Below are 14,732 nucleotides of genomic sequence, written 5' to 3' on the forward strand. Positions count from 1 at the left end.
GCCCCCATTCTCTCCTCCTCTTTCCCCCTCTCCCCTCCCTCAGTGTGCTTGCCTTGTTGGGCTCCCTGGTGTCCCATCTCAGGGCCTTCATCCTTGCTGTTCCCTCTGCCTTTCCATACACAAAGCTCACAGCGTGCTTTTTTCATGCAGCGGCTCTGTGTAGGAGCGCTATAAATAACAGTATCTTCCCTTCTCTCCCCTCCTTAGCTTGTGTTGCTTGTCTCCATAGCACCGGAAACCATCCAATGACATATATGTGTTGGTTTATTCGGTGGCTGTCTCAGGAGCAGGGACTGTTTTGTTTTGTTCACTGCCCCGCCGCCTAGAATAGCGGCACACAGTAGATGCTCAAAAACACCCGTTAGATTACAAATTAAAAACAAAGCAACAGAGCGAAACAAGAATATACACGCATGGCATTTCTACGTAGCGGACTCTGCTGTCAGAGCTTTGCGATGCATTATGTCGTTCATCCTCACAAGCCGGGGGTACTGTATTATCATACTGCATGTGCGTGTGTAAAGGAACCCAGGCATAGGGACGGGAAATAATCCATGGAGAACACATAGTGGAGCTGGAGTTTAAATCCAGGCTGTTGAATCGTATTAATCTGGATCATTCCATCACTTTCTGCACTCTCTCTCAGAGGATGCTAAATGAGTTATCTGTCCCTCGCAAGTATCAAAGAATCGATCTCCACAAAGTCGGCCTCTGGCTTTTAGAAAAAATAAAGCTCTGTAAACAGTTGAGGAAGTCGTAGTAGAAAGCGGGTGTGGAATTCCTCCAGGAAGAGTGCTGAGACAGCCGAGAAAGGCTGAGCACCAGCATTTAAGTGGCAGGTGAAAGGAGCCCCGTCCTCGGTCCCCTGCAGCTAAGCCTTTCTCAGCGTCCCCTCCTGCCTCGGCCTAGGTGCGGACTCCGGTGTCCCGAGTCCGCCCGGCCGCTGGGGCGCGCCCGAGGCCGAAGGGGGCGTTGCGGCACCGCCCGACGTAGCGCCCTCGGCGGCTGCGCAGTGCGTACGTCAAAGCCGGGCTCGGGCCGGGAGCGGGGAGCGGCGCGGCCTGGGAGAGACTGATCCACCAGGAGCCGGCGAAGGCGAAGGCGGCGCCTGGTCCCGCAGCAGCAGCCGCAGCCGCAGCCCGAGCGAGTGAGCGCAGCAGTGCGGCGGCCGCCGCGGGAGCCCCTGGGCCGCCGTCCGCCCGCGCAGCCGCCGCCGCCGCCGCGGGAGCCCGTCGCCGGGAGCAGGAGCGGGCGGAAGACAACGGAGGGGCCGAGTGCCCGAGCCGCGCCGCGGGGACCGAGCGAGCAGCCCGAGGCGGCGGCGGCCGAGGACGGGGACGGCGACGACGCGGAGGCGGAGAGGGAGCCGCCCGGCCCAGCCCCGTGAGTGACCCCCGACCCGGCCTTGCTCCCGGCGCGGACGCCCGCCCGGCTTCCGCCTGCCCCCGCTCGTCACCGGCCCTGGGCTGCCTCCATTTTCTCGGGTGGCGGAGGCGGCGGGCCCCCCTGGCCCGCCCTCCCCGCTCGGCTCGCCTCGGCCCGGCCTGGGCCCCTCGCGGAGTCTTCCCTTCCTTGCCCCCGCCGGCGCAGCGGCCAGCGGCCTGCGGCCCGGTCTCTGGGAGCCCGGTGCTCCCCTGCCACCCTTCCGCGGTTGTCTGGCAGGGCTGGCGGGTGGGGGCATCCGCGGCCGGAGTCGGGTGGGCAGGGAGGTGCGGGCCGGGACAGCTGTCACTCCCACCGCACACGGGCTCTGGCCACCTCGCTCCTGGCCCCTGGTAAACTTCCTGTTATGGGGAGGCAGGCAGCATCTTTTGTGATCTTCATTTGGGGAAAATGCCTAACTGATTTCTGGTTAGGAATTGCGCGGCCGGAGCGTTCCCGAGTTCGGTTGAACCAAGCCTAACAGCGCTGCACTGCGTGCAGGCGCCGTGATCGGTCCGCGCCGGAGGGATTCAAAGGTGAACCGGGGCCCACGGTCCCCTCCCCCGGGGAGCTTACGCTCTGGTGTGGGAGATAAGACCAGTACACAAATAACCTCGATACCAGGAAAGAGGTGATAAGTCCTGTGAAAGAACTACAAAGTGCTAGAAAGGCACCCAGGGATGACCGGACTGATCGATCACTTCCGCCTAGCAGAAATCTGGAAGGCTTCCTGGGCGAGGCGATGGCTAGCTGGGTCTTGAAGGCCAGATGGGGTTTGGGAGAGGACGGATGGGGAAGAGACGTTATGTGGAGGGGCAGCAAACTAGAGGACAAAGATAAAAAGGCATAGTCTAGAAATAGTGGATAATTCAGTTGCCTGTAGCCGTGTTGGGGAGTTAAAGGGTAGGCTAAAGAGGTATTGGGGGCCAGATCCTTGAATACTGTAGAGGAGCTGTTTGAGTGGCATTCTAAGGTAAACTTAGAGCTCATTACTCAGTGACTCATGAGCCCGGAAATGTAAGCTAGGAGATATTAAAGGCGGTCGTGTGAAAGAAAGAGAAGGAGGCCCAGTAAAGAGTTGATATTCTGTGCCTTGAATATAATGCAGTTTGAGACCGATTTTGACAGCTACAAATAAATTCATGTCCAGGCTAAGCAGAGTACCTTTTGCAAAAAGCTTCATTTAGATATCATGCTCTTAAGAGGTAATGGAAAGATGTGTGTAAAATAAGCTCTTCTGCACATAAGGTAATTCTGTTGGTGCGTTTCACTAAAATGCATCAAAACTTCTTCCACGGTGTCTTAGGTAGGTAGCTATACTTTGGAATTACTGAGCTGATCATAACGTCTTGAAATGGCATTTTGTAAAGCAATCTAATTTGATGATTTTTAAAATCAGATTGCTACTAATGTTCTAGGATGGCAAGTTGGCCATGGAACCTTTTTATAGAAAGGTAAACATTATTTTTAGTTATGAAAATATAGAGTGAGAAGTGAAAATCTAGCTTGATTCTGTACATTTTTCCCCCAAATTACTAGCGGATAATTAGCTTTATTTAAAGTCTAGAGTATGTGATTTGTGGAAGCAGCTTAGAACCCATGTTTCATAAACACTTGTTTGTTTATATGACAAGTGAATGTCAACTTCTTTCAGTTAAAAGAACTTGTAAAATGCAAGAGGTACTGGAAACTTTTTTTAAATTATCTTCTGTAATTTTACCACTTAGATTTGGTTGCTGTTAACATTTTTGCCATATTTCCTTTTCAGTCTTTTTATGCTTATTTTTTCCTTGCATGATGAGATAAAAATTGCATATATCTGTAAATTTTATTAAATTTTTTTTCATTAAGTATCTTTATGTAAAAATATTTTTACCCAAGTAAGGGAAGTCTTAAATGTATTCTTTTTTTCTGACAAGGTTACAATATTAATCTCAGATAACATGCAGTAGTCATGCTTAATAACTGCTGTGGGCAGAACTTTTTCTAAAGGTGTCTTGTTTGAAGTATATTTATTATTTGTAGGATTTAGATCCTATTGCTTATTGAAGAAAGGCTTTATTATTTGGGGTATGTGTTATCATCAGATAGGGAAGACGTCACACATCTCTGCTGAATGAGTGGATGTACTTTTTAAAAAGATTTTCTTATCTGGTGTAATACCTCCCATACACAGTGACATACCTTCCCATCCCACCTTACCCTCACCTGTCCCCAACTCAAAAATAGTCTTTATACTAGGGCTATCTATATAGGTTAACTACTTTTTGATCTTGACATCACAAAGTTTCAGGCTATGTGTAGTTTTTCTGTTGGTATTTCTTTAGTAAAATATAGAATTTGGTGAAATGATTTGCTGCTATAACAAAAGGGACCTTTTTTTTTTTTTTCCATTTCAAGACAGTTGACTTTAGTTCATTAGCATTTCAGACTACAAGTTCTTGCTTAAACCAGTTTTTTTCCCCTTTGGCTTTACGTTCTAAAATGTATTAAGGAGGTCTCTGTTTCTGTTTCTAATGGCATATAAAGTGAGATGCTGAGTTAGATTGCATACATTTTCATAAAGTTAGTATAAAAGAATAGTTAGGAAAGTCTAATGTAGATATGGGCTTTGGCTTTATAATTTGGTTTTATTTGAATCTTTATATTGCAGATGTATATGCCACGAAGCATCCTTTATTACTTTTGAATATTTACTAAAGTTTTTTCTTTGATCAACTCTTGTAGTTTACAGATTTCTGTAATTACTGCCTTGCTTTCCCTAGAGTCTTTTCCAGGAGGGATTGATTATCGATCATTCACAGTGTTGCTGTCTGTCATAAAAATACAGACATGAATCCACGTCCACCTGCAGCACACAAAATATAAAATCCAGTATAGGGTAGAATTTCACTTCGGGTAGTGTCTTTTGGTTACCTTTTTGGTGGTGTTTCTATTTTACAAATCCACTTTCTCCTTTTCCATTGCTCCTTTTAATTAGGAATTTTATTTTATGGATGTTGTCTGGTGTTCTAGAAATAGGAATGTGATAGGTGGATTAGTGAGGATAACAGCAAAATGTTGGTAAAACTTTGCTGTGTTATAAAATTCTGGGAAAGAAGATCAAATCTCTAAACCTCTAGGTTTGATTGCTTGGGACTTGTTTTATTATTTCTAAAGGTGTAAAGATCTTGTATTTGTATGAATTCAGATCAAGCCAAGTAGTCTAAAAATTGCATAACAATTTAGTCATCAGTTTGTAGTTTGGTTTTTACTGGAAAGAAGAATGGTGTTGGGGCCACCCTTAATTAAAGAAGGAACTGAGCTATATGAGAGTTCTTCCTCTGTTGTCTCATCATTCCAATGCAACTGGACCCTAGTCATTGCCTTTATCAGTCCAGAGTATGATGGCAGAGCAAAGTGAGGCAAACATTTCTACTACCAGCAATTGTGGAGTAGACCAGTCTGGCAGTAAATGTTAAATGTTTGTCCCGCTTCTGTTTCTCAGGCCTTTCTATGATTGTGAGAAGAGTTATTACAGGATGGGTGACAGATGCTAGACTGATAGTGATGAAATGAAGGTTAACAGGTTGTTGCCATTAGCATTTTGTTTTGGGATTTGTGTGTGTGCATGTGTGCGTGTATGTGCAGGTATCATTCTCTACCTTACTGAGCCTCCTGGCTCCACTGTGCTTTTAGAAGGGGTGAGGGGGTGGTAGAATTGTGGTTTGTTAGCAACTGTGATGGTAAGTTGGCAGAGGAAGGAAGAATGGCATGCAGAAAATTGCAAGAGGTCAGTCAGGTGTGAAGTGGCCCCAAAGGAGGGAGGTAAAGACTGTCCTGGCCATTTATGTAGGCAGTGTCCAGCACATACCTGTTCACATGATACAATGTGTCTAACTTGAGATTTTGATACTCAGAGTACAGTGTTGTAGGTTTGGGGTTGCTTGTTTATACGTATAGCCACATTTTCATATGCATGGTTACAAAGACTGAGAAAAATCTACTTAACCAATATTTAGTAGCCGTCTGGTTTTATATGATAATTATTCCTTGGGAACATTATCCAGCAGATCACTTGTTGATGACTAAGGAAGTATGATAATGTTAAAACATCACAACACTTTGATTATTTTGATAAAATGTTCAAGAAACAGGGGCGCCTGGGTGGCACAGCGGTTAAGCGTCTGCCTTCGGCTCAGGGCGTGATCCCAGCGTTATGGGATCGAGCCCCACATCGGGCTCCTCCGCTATGAGCCTGCTTCTTCCTCTCCCACTGCCCCTGCCTGTGTTCCCTCTCTCGCTGGCTGTCTCTATCTCTGTCGAATAAATAAATAAAATCTTTAAAAAAAAAAAGTTCAAGAAACAAAATATACCTTTTGTAGCTTCCTCTTAAGTTGCTACTTTATAACTTTGTCTAATGAACTGTAGCTTGGTCTCATACAAGGTACTGTGAACATGTTACTCATGGTTCTTTCCCTCCACAGTGGATTATGTATCAGCTGTATTTGGGCACAAAGAAGAAATAGCATGAATACATTTCTTTTTACATGTCTGTAGTTAAGGCCCACTCTGGGATTTATTGAATTCTGAGAGGTAGTATTACTAGTGCTTAAAAGCACTAGCAGACTCCCTGCAGCCAGACTCCCTGGGTTGGTGCACCCTCACTTGTCCTGTGGGCGCTATAACTTTAGGCAAGTTCCTCCACTTCACTGTGACATACACCGTATCTGAGAAAACTGTAGGGGATTAAATTAGTTACTACATCTAAAGTGCTCAGAGCAGGGCCTGGCACATACCAAGTGCTGGACATAGTAAGTTTTGTGATGGTGCTGATGCCAGACTGTTTCAGGGGAGAAAAAAGGTGAGAATTCTAGAGACCCTCTGGTTGGAATGGTTCTTTCTGCACAGACCCACTATTACTAGAGCAGTGAGTGAGGAACCTTGAGCTGTAACTGGTGGGGCTTTCTTCGAAGTAGAGTCACCTGCTCAGGGTCGTATGACTTATTAGCCATGGGACTGATCCTAGAGCCTGCCCCTCTTCATTCTTTATCTAGTTTGCTTGAAAGAAATTAAGTTTTATACTTTATGCAGTAATTCTTTTTTGAACCTTTACACTAACATTTACAAAGATTGTTTTCACATATTAAATGCTCTTTGGCGCATAATCCTTTTTTAAAGGTGTTTATTCATCTTTATTATTGTGATGTAGCCGGCAAGTTTCTTAGGGGTTGTTGTATGAAGTTAAAGGTTGAAATAGACAAAGAACCAAAATAGACTGAAAGGGAAAATTACCATTTGAGTACCATGGAGTGTTGGACAGACCTCTAAGTTAGGTAGTATTGTCCTCTAGCATCATTCCAGATGGGAAATGAAAGTGAAGGGCCTTGTCCCAAGGTCACACAGGCATTGCACAGTTGAGCTGAGATTTGAACCCAGATTTGCCTTACTTCAAAATGTGTTCTCCCTGGATTACGGCATTAAGTTTTATTTTGCTTTATAGGGTCTTGATTTTTTGCTGACCATTTTTGATTCAGTACTTCAGAACTAAGCTTTGTAAATAAAGCTTAATGAGGATTTTAATAGATTTCCAGACAGTAACCACGTTATAGGACAAAATGAGATGGTTTGTTTTACACGCCTGGTGGTTTAGAGTCGTAATTTGATTAGTAGTTTCTAGTTTTAGTTAGCCCAGTGGGTAGTGTTTATTTTTCATAGTAGTCTTGTAGAGAAGATGGGAGGCCTTTGTTACAGTGGGCAACACAGAAGCCTGGGAATTGGAAGGCCTAGGCTGGGTCCTGACTCAGTGACTAATCATTTCACTCTAGGCAAGTCACTCCACCTCTTTGGGCTTCAGTCATGCCATTTTTATGCTAAGGGGACCAGACTGAAAATCCCTGGCCTTTTTTGTTCTTATTTTCAGTGATCCTGTGTGTAGACTTTCTGACTTGTCTTTTTTCCCCTTGTACTAGGTATCTCTCCTTTTGCCGGTGGCCTTTAAGTCCGTTTCTTTATGAGGGCTTTATGGCATGTAACCATGCTTTAACAACTGTTCTCTTCTGGTTGGCCAGGTGCCTGGTCTTAGTTCACAGTGTGGTAGCTCTCTGCTTCAGGTAATGTAACATCACAATATGTATTTTCAAATTTTCTACTTTTGTACTTAGTAATAAATGGTTAAGAACTAAATGTTATCTGCTTGCAAAGTACAAGCTTAGGAAGTCAAGTTAATGATTAACAAATCGTCAAGCTTTACATCAAATTTCATTGTCAGCTTCTAAGTATATATGCTGTGAAGTTCTGAGAAGTCTATGTTTTGGGAAAAGGAAAAATAGTACCAAAGGCAACAAGAGTAGAAAAGTGAAAAGGACCAAAATGGAGAATCAGATTTGAGGATGTGAAGAACATGCTTCAGGTAGTATTCTTTGGCTGTAATTGATACTGATCGTCTAATAAGGGTGGTATGCTGGTTTGGATTATAGGATCGTTTCCAGCCCGGGGTTCTTTTTTTTTTTTTTTTTTAAAGATTTTATTTATTTATCTGACAGAGATAGAGACAGCCAGCGAGAGGGGGAACACAAGCAGGGGGAGTAGGAGAGGAAGAAGCAGGCTCATAGCGGAGGAGCCTGATGTGGGGCTCAATCCCATAACGCCGGGATCACGCCCTGAGCCGAAGGCAGACGCTTAACCGCTGTGCCACCCAGGCGCCCCCCAGCCCAGGGTTCTATCACCGATAAGAGATGGCAGCTATTTGCCACCCCTGAGTGTTCATAACTCCTAAATATCTATTATGGATTAATTTGTTCCACAAGCAGTTTTTATAGCCCATTATGTGGAGTCCTGTTCTATATGCCAGTTGCAAAGAGGTCCTAGTCTAGGTAAACAACTCTTCCCCTCTCTGCTGGCATGTTACCAGCCAGTTCATTTACTTCTGAATTCTCCAGGCAGGGGGATGGAACTCAGGTCACTAACATGACCTTTGCAGATCTTTTGGCTGTTTATAGTATAGTTTTATTCTCTATTCATCCTGTGCTTATGTGTGAGTTTTAGGTTTTTCTTATGTATGTAAGTTTTGTACAATAGATTGTAATTTATTTGAATTGCAGATTTTTAAAATCTTTTTTGATATATCTTCTCTTCCCTCTTCCCCCATCTTGTGTTTTCCGATTATAATACGTTGTTTCTGTAAATGCTTATTAAATGATAGAGCTGTGTAATATTCTGATAAAACTGCTCAGCAGAGATGAAATATTAACCAAAATACCATTTTCTGTGTATTTTATTTATCTCTCCTATATTTGTGTTTATTTGAAGGTTTACATACTATAATAACTGAAGTTTATTAGGATCTCCCTTTTCCAGATAAGCTCACTTAAAACATGTTTCACAAATTCTGTTTTGTAGAACATTAGTCTTATGAGAGATTAGTTGTTGATGAGAGAAGTTTCAGAATGAAATTTAAGTTTGGGAAAACACTGGGTTAAAAACTGTTAATCAGATTTTAATTTTTGGTAGTGATTGTGTTATTGTTTTTCTTCAGAGTTTGTCAGAGTTTTTAATAATGTACATTGTGGCTGTCCAGGAAGGAAATATAATGTGCAGTATTTCTCAATTTGCCAAGTTCATTTGAACACCCCCTCCCCCCAGGAAATACACAAAGTCTTAAAGGAGGGTTCTACTAGAATACAGTTTGAGAAACCTTATTTACATACTTTTTACATATCCATACATAGTATGGAATTCAAAGCATTTACTTTTTGATTGGGATGATTACTTTGGAATCCAACTAAGGTTGGAATAATTTATTTTCAGTTTTGTTAAGGAAAAGAATGCACACTTTAGATAAGTGACTTTTCAGGCCTTTTTTTTTTCTTTTTTTAAATTCAACCCACGGTGAGAAGTTACATTTTTGATCAGTGACCCAGCACCATACATAAACACACTCAAAACTGAGAAAGAAGTTTCAAGAAACAATACTTAGGCCTTCCTGTGTATGATGCATTTGAATACTTTTCGTCCTGCTTTATTTTTTAATGTATGTTATGAGCGACTAAAACAATGTACCTTGTAATTTGAGAAACACTGAGAGAGTACATGAATTTATAAATGCCTAAGATGCTATTGGGAGAAGCCCTGGAGAGATTGTTAGAAAACTAAAGCTCAGCATAGAGATAAGAAGAGGGGCCCTAGCGTTGGAATTCCTGCATTTAGATTCTGGTGGTGTTTTGTTGGGCGGTTGTTTAATGCCCATTCTGCCTCAGCTTTCTCATCTGTCAAATAACTAGGGTAGAACCGGCACATAAAGTGGTGGAGAGAATTCGGTGAGAACTGTTTTACGTAACACGACTGATACGCTCTAAGTGCCCAGTCCATTTTAGCTTTTGTGATAACTGGAGCTCTAAGACTCTCTGCTGTACCATACACGTTTTCAAAAATATTTTAAGCCTTTGAAAGTGTTGAAGCGGCCTTCAGTGAACCTGGACTCTTTTGATCTGTAGCTAGATGTATCACTTGTTGTGATATCAGCCTTCTGGAATAGTTTTAAAATAGTCAAAAGGACCCACTTAACATTGTTTTGCCTCATGGTTGCAAATGGACTCACAATTGCTGAGCTTTATGCCATATTATTGTATATTTTTAAACCATTCTCTTTTAACAATATCTTAAATTTAGAATAATCTTGCTTTAATAACGTCATCAAATGCAAGTATTTACATACCTTCATCAGTGATTAATTTAGCATTCTGATAGTTTTAATTCACTAAAAGAAGAACAAGGCAAGGCAAAAGTTGCTATTGTTTTATGCTCATTTCAGCAGTTTTTAAATTACCCCATCCTCAGTGTTTTATTTTGCTATTGGGAGTTTAATTTTATATCCTGATCTAAGAAAAGGGACATTTAGAGGGGATTAACCACGGTGGGGGCCAGATCTAGTTTGTAGACTGTTCACTGTTGTCCTGAGCGTAGCTAGCCACGTCCTACGTTTATGTCACCTACTGAGGCATTGGCATTGTCTATCCCTGATTAAATGTTTCTCTGTTTGTCTCTTTTATTGCCCATTTTCCTCAGTGGGGCCTGGGGTTGCTGAAATGAAAGGTTCCGATCGTCATTGTGGAGGTATACCAGTTCAGTGTGAAGGGAGCATAAAGATTCTCTACTTGTGTAAGCAAGAAACATGAAGTAAAAAGAATAAAAAATCACTAACATAGCATATATATGTTATTTGCTGGTATAAAGTTGAAGACCCCTCTCTATCTTAATTTCATTTAATCTTGTAATAACCCTATCTTCATTCCATATTTTCAGGTGAGTAAATGGAGAAAAAAGCAGCTAGGTAATTGGCCTGAAGTCAGACACCTAGATTTGAAACCCTGGTCCCGGAGTGTAACCCACCAAACTCTGTTGCTTCCACTCCACCACAAGGTACTGGAATGTAGAATCATCCTGGAACATAGGAGATTTCTATTACAGAAACATGAGGTCAAGTTTTCTGGTAGGATGTGTGAGATCCTAGGACACTGAGAGAATGTTCACATTACTGATTTGCTGTCAGTGACCTTTGAGGAGCTGTGAAGAGAGGGAGCTGTGCAGGAAGATTAGAGGTGCTAATGGACTGTTTTTCCAAAGAAGGGAAAGGTGGAATCCACAAATCATAGAGACTGAAATTGATGTGGATTGCTGAGACATATTCCAGAAGGGAGTGAGTCCTTAGCAAAGTGTTGATTTCTAGAAGCTCCTAAATATAGTTTATTAACTATTTCCTTTTGTAATAGAATTCTACATGTCTTAGATAAGGATGTAGGCAGGATACAAGTATCTGTAAAGATTCATAATTTCATTCATACTTGAGATTATCTGAAAAATGTTCAAGTGTGTAAGTCGGAATATTTTCTAGGACTTGAAGTCATTTTGATGTTTTTACAAGATTATTTTACTTATGTTCATTGCACTAGAGTATAAGCTGTATTATATGCTTTTCCTAAGTGCTATATAGCAAATTAGTCACAGATTCAATGGCCCACATTCCTGTGCCTTGCCTTCTCAAGTAGGCAAGAAGGAAGTAGAACTGGTAACCTCTTCCTGGTATGTGCACACAGCACAGTAAATACTTTCTAGCTTTGTATTGTTAAAATTATTCATCCCTGTTCTTTACAATTGGTCATAACCCATTTGTTTACTCAACAGCTAGTCTTGCTCTTATTCCTCAACACTACATAGTGTGTGATTGGAAGCTATGTTGATGGGAAGAGGGCTGGACAATAGAGTGCATTCGTTCTGCACACAAGGTAAAACCTCACGGGGGGGGGGGGTGAGGGTGAGGCAAGGAAGACAGAGGAGTCTGCTTAGCATAGTATATACTGTATACAGACACCCCATAGGTATATGGAAAGGGCCAAACTGTCTTCTACAGAGGCTTTGTTGTTGTTGAAAGGAGGAAGGAATAAGAAATAGAAGGAGCGGGGCACCTGGGTAGCGCAGTCATTAAGCGTCTGCCTTCGGCTCAGGGTGTGATCCCGGCGTTCTGGGATTGAGTCCCACATCAGGCTCCTCAGCTGGGAGCCTGCTTCTTCCTCTCCCTCTCCCCTGCTGTGTTCCCTCTTTCGCTGGCTGTCTCTCTGTCATATAAATAAATAAAATCTTAAAAAAAAAAAAAAAAAGAAATAGAAGGAGCAAGACAGAGGAGTACATCCAGAAAGAATTGACCAGAGAAAACTGAATCTAAATGAGCGTGTTATGTACAACTTTGAAAGATCTAATGATAAAAGTAGAACTGGTTGCTTTTCAGAACTGTCTTAAGAAGTGGAGCACTTGTGGGGCACCTGGGTGGCTCAGTGGATTAAGCATCTGGCTCTTGGTTTCAGCTCAGGTTGTGATCTCAGGGTTGTGAGATTGAACCCCGTGTGGGGCTCCAAGCTCAGCATAGCGTCTGCTTCTCTCTCTCTCTCTCTAATAAATTTTTAAAAAAAGAAGTGGGGCACTTGAATAGATTATTAATCATGGAATGTATTGGATACAGATTATAGGCCATGGCCTACCAACCAAAAAAGTGAGTGGAGCTCTGGACCTGGATGATATAGAAATTACAAGTTCTCTTTAAAAATTTAAAGAGACTTTTTCAGTAAATGACTTCATTTATTCTAGATCCTAGAATACCAAAAGATAACAAAGTCATGTTTCAAAACTAGCGAACACCCTTAGAAACCTGATAGAATATAAGAACAGCAACCTGATAAGACATTACAGAGGAAGAATACTATGTTTCAGCTTCATTTATGGAGGCAGTCATGAAAATTCTAAGTAAAACATCAGCAAATAATTAAATAGGAAATTCTCTTAATTAAAGAGGGCAAATAACACGTAACACTTGGTATTTACTGTGTGCCTGGCGTTGTTCTAATTATCTCAATCCTCCCAACAAAAAGGTGTTATTAGAATTATTATTACCCTCATTTTACAGCTGATAGAATTTAGATCAAGAGGTAAAATAATCTACCCCAGGATAAATTGGTGGTAAGTCACAGAGCCTGGGGTTTCAGACCCTTGGGGTCTGGCAGTAGTGCATATGGTCCCCTTGTGCTGTACCATCTCAGTATGTGCCAAGATGACAATGCTGATTTACCAGTTCTTGATTAATGAGCTCTTTAAAAGCTGGTAGGAGATAAGAGTATGTGCCTTAAACCAACAGCAACAGCCTACCAATGGGAAAACTCTGGTAGAATTCCCCCTTGAAATAAGAAAGTGACATAGGCATGCCCGGTAACACTTCTGATATTCGATACCATCCTGGCCGGTACAAGAAAACATCAAATAAAATGTGTAATTGTTAGGGGGGAAATGGGGGAAAATAGCAATATGTGCAGATGTTACAATCTTAAACCTAGGAAAACCAGGAGTCAGCTAAAAAACTGAAAGTAAGAGTTCACTAAGATAGCCATATACCACATATAGATATTTAAAAATTGGTAGCATTTTTTTCTTTCTAGCAATATTCAGTTATAAAAATATTAGAAGAAAAATCTCATTATACAAAAAATGAAACCTCAGGTGGGGGGGGATCTATATGAAATGGTTTGGGATCTCTATGAAGAAAACTAGAAACTTAGTGGAAAAAAGACCTAGTAAGAATGGAGAGTTACCATGTACTTTTTTTTTTTTTTTAAGATTTTATTTATTTATTTGACAGAGAGACAGCCAGCGAGAGAGGGAACACAAGCAGGGGTGTGGGAGAGGAAGAAGCAGGCTCCCAGCAGAACAGGGAGCCTGATGCGGGGCTCAGTCCCAGGACCCTGGGATCACACACTGAGCCAAAGGCGGAAGCTTAACGACTAAGCCACCCAGGCGCCCCGTAGAGTTACTGTGCTCTTGAATGTGAAGACTGAGTGAATGTTAGGAAGCAAGAAAATTTCCTAAGTTAGCGTACTGTTGGCCAGAGAGTAAAGGCAGATTTTTTAAAAGTTAACTTAGGAAGCTCAGTAAAAAGTATGTATGTGCCTACTACATGAGTGAGATCACACATCACTGGGAAAAGAGGAAGGATTATTTAGCAGATTTTTAGATAATTGGTTATCTATTCTTTGGGAAAATCAGTTTTGATAAGTAAGTTACTCTTTATAAAAATTAATTTGATGAAAGAATGAGTTTTAAAACATAAATTAGAAGAACATTTATATGAATATTTGTCAGACCTTTGGATGAGGAAGCAGGCTTATTTCCATTGCTATCAAGTGATCAAAAGGAAAAAAAAAACCTGAGATAAATAGATGGAAAAAATTGTGCATGATGATAAACAGAGGGTTAATATTTAGTTCAGTATAGCCAAAGCTCATACAAACTGGCAACTACTATTTATTAGTAAATGCTAACCTGGATGTTTATTACGTTAGATTTTTAAGTCACACTGTAATTTTATAATAAAGAAGGTAAATGTTTTGCCGAAGGGTTTTGGTATATACCTCTTCTAAATGGCAAAACTGGAGTTCAAACCTGGGTCTGATAAGAGCTTATCCTCTTAGCCCTTGAAGCATGCTGTTTTTCAAACATGTCAAAGGCGAAAACACTGGATAAATGAACAGTGAATTCAGGTAGTTGCTAAATAAAATACAAATAACAATGGGAATGTTAAATAGAGGTTTTTTGGGTGTGTTTTTTTTTTTTTTTAGGTGGTAATGCTTATGTTAGTAGGGATGCATTGAGAGGGGGATAAGGCAATTCCATTTACTGCCCATTTGGCCTTTCTGGGAAATATTTTGGCTCAGTATATATCCAGGTTCTTAAGATGTTCGTTTCATGTAAGCCAGGGGAAAATAAAATGACATGTATTTATTTTTCATCCT

At 41.6% G+C, this 14,732-nt stretch overlaps 1 protein-coding gene across 1 annotated transcript in view; it reads left to right on the forward strand.

Annotated features, from left to right (window-relative positions):
- The first annotated feature begins 1,017 nt into the window (after window positions 1–1,017).
- CAB39 (calcium binding protein 39) overlaps window positions 1,018–14,732 on the forward strand; it is an 86,127-nt gene continuing 72,412 nt past the window's right edge. The window contains exon 1 of the mRNA XM_045794143.2: window positions 1,018–1,383. The gene's annotated coding sequence lies outside the window, so the exon portion shown is untranslated. The remainder of the gene's footprint in view (window positions 1,384–14,732) is intronic.

This window comes from Ursus americanus, chromosome 1 (assembly GCF_024610735.1).
Source record: "Ursus americanus isolate L20-20 chromosome 1, mUrsAme1.1.p, whole genome shotgun sequence".
NCBI classification, from domain to species: Eukaryota; Metazoa; Chordata; class Mammalia; order Carnivora; family Ursidae; genus Ursus; species Ursus americanus.